General features: G+C 42.5%; 1 non-coding gene across 1 annotated transcript; it reads right to left on the minus strand.

Moving 5' to 3' along the window:
* Nucleotides 1–2,593: 2,593 nt before the first annotated feature.
* On the minus strand, nucleotides 2,594–2,805 carry LOC143729999 (small nucleolar RNA U3). Its single transcript, XR_013200242.1, has one exon. It is a non-coding gene; the product is annotated as a small nucleolar RNA U3 (small nucleolar RNA).
* Nucleotides 2,806–5,568: the final 2,763 nt, after the last annotated feature.

Here is a 5,568-nt window from a genome sequence, read left to right on the forward strand (position 1 = left end):
GAATAGACACAGTTTCTATATAATGTTCAACACTACTTATATCAATTAAGTTGGGACAGCAAAGACTGTGATTTGGACTTTGACTTACTAGTCATATGGTGTGTAACGTCTTGGAGATGTTGTCCGACAGAACAGCCGCTCCGATTCTGCTGGGGTGCAGGCCATCAGCACGGTAGAGCCTAGGTCGCTCCCAGAACAGATTCCAATTATTTACAAAGAGCAGTTTTTTGTTCATCACACCATGACATTAACCATTCATTTAGAGCAAATAATCTACTGAACCTTTCTTGTCCTAGTCGGTACGTGGGAAGCGGTCCAGACACGATGATTGTTGCTTCAGGCGATGTGCTGCGAACCGTCTCGATCAGGCTTCTGTAGTCCTTCTTCAGAACCTCCGTCTGCCGCAGCCTGATGTCGTTCGTTCCCGCGTGTAGCACCACAGCACCGACGCGCTCGTCACCGTTCAGGATCTCGGGAATCTGTGCAGCGACATCAAGAACACGAGCACCAGGAAAGCAGTGAGTGCGCACCTTACGCTTACCTGAGGTAGCACGGACATGACGGACCATGGAAGTGCCGATGATCACGGCGGCGTCACGTTCCGACTCGCGAAGACGGGAGAAGCGGTTCCGGGTGGAGATCTCGAAGACCGGGAGGGGCGGGGAGGTCCTTGGTCTGGTCCTGGCTCGTGTCTTCCGCTGTGGGATCACCCAGGGTCCATGGTGTTGCCTCGGTGCCAGAGTGAGTGAAGGCAGAGATGATCGCGTCCTCCTGGGCAGAGAAACGCACGGAGTAGACGAAGTCGGAGTCCAAAAGTTACTAACCACTGACTTGTGAGCATCGGCGCGTGATGTTTCAAGCGCTGATCGCCGATCTCGCAGCTCGGCTTGCTTCACCAGCAGAACACGGATCTGCTTCTCCACCGGCTCCAGCTCCAATCGTACCGAAAACAGCTCGAATGTGTCCTCACCTGCACTCAGAGGTAACGTTAGACACACATCCGCTATGTTCGCCATTATAACAGATGAACAGTAAATTAGTAGTGATAGTACCAATATCACTACTAATTTAGGACTGAAATGATGGATATAACCCGTATCCTTTCAGTGAAACGAGTATAAAATGAGAGGGTCGATAGGCGCAAAGCCACGCGTGAAATGCTAGCGGGCTAAAGGCTAGTAGCCGAGATTCGGAAAGTTGGATCTAAGTAGCGATATCAAAGCAATCCGATTGTTTTTTATAAGGAATAGTGTCGAGGAGAAGTTCACATAATATAAAAATAGAAAGTGCTTGTTTATAAATGAGTGGTAAAGAAGAAAATCAGAGATTAATGAATCAATTCAACGGAGCTCCAAACACAAACACAGACCGCACACGCATGCGCAGAAAAAGAAAAAGTCCATTTCAGTAACACAAACATTAACAATTATTTATGTAGACATTTCAGAAACCTGACATCATTTGAGCACTTAGAAAACATGCTATGACTGACATCGAAATGTGAAATGAACCCGTGTCAGGCCCGTTTTTTCAATAACACCTGATTTTCATATCTGCGGTCTTATCCGAGATGCAATACCACATCGCTGGAAACATTTCAAGTTTTTGCAGTGATGTGGTATTGTATCTTGAATGAGACAATGTTTTCTTTATACAAAGGATGCTGTGACACGGGCCCCAAGACGAGGAGAGGTTTAAGCTGCCACAAAACACAACCACAAGAGAGACGGGAGCCGGGTTAACAGAAATTATCTTTTATTTAGCCAAGAACTTAGGAATTTAAACTGGTACTTAGGTTCCTCCCGGGCTGTTGTATCAACAAACCGGGCTTTGTTCCACACATCCGTTACAACGCTAGGCCACCATAAAAAGGCAAAATAGAACTGAAGAAGGGCAACATCATTAAAGAAGATTTTGCAAGTCTAACTCTGTCTTCTTACTCTTCAGCTGGTTTCTCTCTTGGCCAACATGTGCTTCAGCACCTCATACTGAAGGATTCTGTCCTTCAAACCATCTAACCTTGAGTGTAGCAGAGTTCTCAATTTTATGGTGACCTCCATTAGGCCATCATTGCCTACAGCTGTGGGTGGTTCCAAGTTTGGAGTGTGAGTAGGTTGAAATGTTCATGATTCATGTCTTCTCCTAGCCGTGAGCTTTTCCATTGGTCCTGGGCTCCTCTTTCCAATATTGAACTGTCACAAAGCGTTCCAGAAAAGCTTCTAAAACAATCCACTTTCTCAAAAGGCACAAATGTCAAACAACGCTCAGATCATACCCCTTTCTTCAACATCGACAACAGCAACACAGAAACTTCATCAACGACACAGAGCTGATGTCCAACGAAAAAGTCAAAAACCTACCAACAATTGCTAACTTAGGCATTTCAGAAACTTGACGTTGATTGCATTCTTAAAAAACTTGCGATGGCTGACCTCGAACTGGGGACATATCCAAAGCTCTCTTTACTCTAAAACCCACTTCTTGCAACTGCTGTCTTAGACAACACACAGTTCTGCATTTCAACAAAGTTTGCTGCATAGGACCTACAGATGCAAAAACAAAACAATTCCAAAATGAGACTTAAATACCAAACACCACTCAGAACATACTCCTTTCTTCAATATTGCAAAAAGCAATGCAGAACACTCATCAACGACAGAGCTCATAACCAAAGCCACTGCTCTGCGCTCAATTCATGCTCAGAAACGAGCATCATGACTCTTCTCCACAGGTTGGGAGACAAGCACTTTCGAAACACATTTCCAAGCAAAGAACTATAGAAATGATTCCTGAAAATATAGTCTTATCGGTTTATAGAAACTCAATCGGCATTCCATTCTGCTGCGCTTCTCCTCTAAAATGGTTTTGCGTAGTTGAATTTTGTAGGCGCTAAACGTTACGTGACATTTTAGCGCACACATCGGAGCCAAAAGCAGAAAGGACTTCCACAATCTCTTTGAAGCCGACTGTTAAGATATGTGGAATACAAACAACAATCCATAATGTCATACTTTTTTGCAGCATAGCTACCCGTTTCATGCTTTGTAGTTCATTAGTTGAAGCTAAATTTAGAAAATCTTTTAATAGAAGTCACACACACATTAACAATTCTTTATGTAGACAATTCAGAAACCTGACGTCATTTGAGCACTTAGAAAACATGCTATGACTGACATTGAAATGTGAAATGAACCTGTGTCAGGCCCGTTTTTTCAATAACACCTGATTTTCATATCTGCTGTCTTATCCGAGATGCAATATCACATCGCTGGAAACATTTCAAGTTTTTGCAGTGATGTGGTATGGTATCTTGGATGAGACAACGTTTGCTTTATACAAAGGATAATTTGACTCGGGCCCCAAGAGGAGGAGAGGTTTAAGCTGCCACAAAACACAACCACAAGAGAGACGCGAGCCGTGTTAACAGAAATGATCTTCTATTTAGCCAAGAACCTAGGAATTTAAACTGGCACTTAGGTTCCTTCCGAGCTGTGGTATCAACAAACCGGGCTTTGTTCCACACATCTGTTACAATGCTAGGCCACCTTAAAAGGGGAAGACAGAACTGAAGAAAGGCAACATCATTAAAGAAGATTTTGCAAGTCTAACTCTGTCTTCTTACTCTTCAGCTGGTTTCTCTCTTGGCCAACGTGTGCTTCAGCACCTCATACTGAAGGATTCTGTCCTTCAAACCATCTAACCTTGAGTGTAGCAGAGTTCTCAAATTTATGGTGACCTCCATTAGGCCATCATTGCCTACAGCTGTGGGTGGTTCCAAGTTTGGAGTGTGAGTAGGTGGAAATGTTCATGATTGATGTCTTTTCCTAGCCGTGAGCTTCTCCATTGGTCCTGGGCTCCTCTTTCCAATATTGGACTGCCACAAAGCGTTCCAGAAAAGCTTCTAAAACAATCCACTTTCTGAAAAGGCACAAATATCAAACAACGCTCAGATCATACCCCTTTCTTCCACATCGACAACAGCAACACAGAAACTTCATCAACGACACAGAGCTGACGTCCAACGAAAAAGTCAAAAACCTACCAACAATAGCTAACTTAGGCATTTCAGAAACTTGACGTTGATTGCATTCTTAGAAAACTTGCGATGGCTGACCTCAGTTTGCAGGCGACCGAAAGTTCTATTAAAGTCTCCTCTAGCGATTTGGGTGCAGACAACATGCACGACTATCATAAACAAGGTAGTGATCCAGAAGGATTTATGATGGTGGAGGAAGAATTTCCGTGTCTCCCTTAAACTCCCTGTAAATCGCCAGCCTCCAAACAACGCAGAATTGGGGATAAAGATACATCGGTCATCCTATCGCAGATCTCGGACCTCTCTCGGCTGGTGCAGGATAGATCGGATGCTCTAGAGAAGTTGGTGGAAAGAAATTCACAGGTAATAAATGAAATGAAAACAGAAGTCAGTGTCAACACAAAACAAATCTCCGAGTTAAAAGAAACGATTTAGTTTATCTGCACAGACGTCAATGCCATGAAACCTCGACTGAAACAAGCTGAAAAGTGTGCCGAAGAGCATGAAAGACGTCTGACGTTGTTGGAGGGCTATTCCCGCAGATGGAATTTAAGAATTCAGGGGATCCAAGAGAAAAATGGAGAAGATGTCCGTCACAAGGTCATCAAAATATGTCAATGCCTCTTACCGCTGCACAAAGATAAACTACCTGACGTCGTGGATGTTGCACATCGCCTCGGTCGTTTCAAACCTGGAAGCAGCTCTCCTAGAGCAGTTATATTTCAGTTCACTTCACGTTTTTTCAGGGATGCTGTCTGGCGTGCTGCCAAAGATGCAGACTTTCTGAAGAACAACCACCTGAGGATCTCTGAGGACTTGTCTCCTGCCGATAGAGAAATGAGACTGAAATTATGGCCTGCTGTCGAAAAAGCACGTAAGGAAAACAAGAAAGCTTTCTTCGTTGGTGGCCGTGCTTTTGTAGACGGCGTTGAGATTCATCCACCCACTTAAACTACAAGGGATGCTCTACTGTAATTAAGGTGAATGAAACTGGAAGAAAATATCTACTGTCGAAGATGTCAGTACAAAGGTACTTTCCTTTTTTTTGGTTAAAGTCTCGAGTGAGATTGAGACTCCAGTTCAAGTATTTTGTTTGCTAAATTTATAAAAGAGGCAATAATACAAAAAAAATAAATAAAAAAATTCTCTGTTTTGAAAAAGGAGATACTCTTTTCCGTATATTGTTTAAAGACTTGAATGAGACTGAGACTCTAGTTCAATTGTTTTGGTTTGTACATTTATAAAAGAGGCAATAATACTTAAAAAGCAGAAGAGAAGAGTGTGAATAAAAATAATTCTTTGCATTAAAAAGGGATTGCTGTTCTCATCCCGGTATTCACCTGTTGTAACCGTTTAAGATTAGCTATAATTTTTTATAGGAATCTTCTGGATTTAACTTTGTATTTTCTATAGACTTTTGGTTTATGTCTTTATCTATTGTTTCTCTTAATTGTAGAGGGTTACGTAACATTGTTAAGAGGAAAGCTATTTTTTTGTATTTGAAGCGCTTTAATACAGATTTTTGTTTTTTG

The sequence above is a fragment of the Siphateles boraxobius genome, unplaced genomic scaffold (assembly GCF_051911475.1).
Source record: "Siphateles boraxobius isolate OS27281-9 unplaced genomic scaffold, OSU_SipBor_1 8, whole genome shotgun sequence".
Classification (NCBI taxonomy): domain Eukaryota; kingdom Metazoa; phylum Chordata; class Actinopteri; order Cypriniformes; family Leuciscidae; genus Siphateles; species Siphateles boraxobius.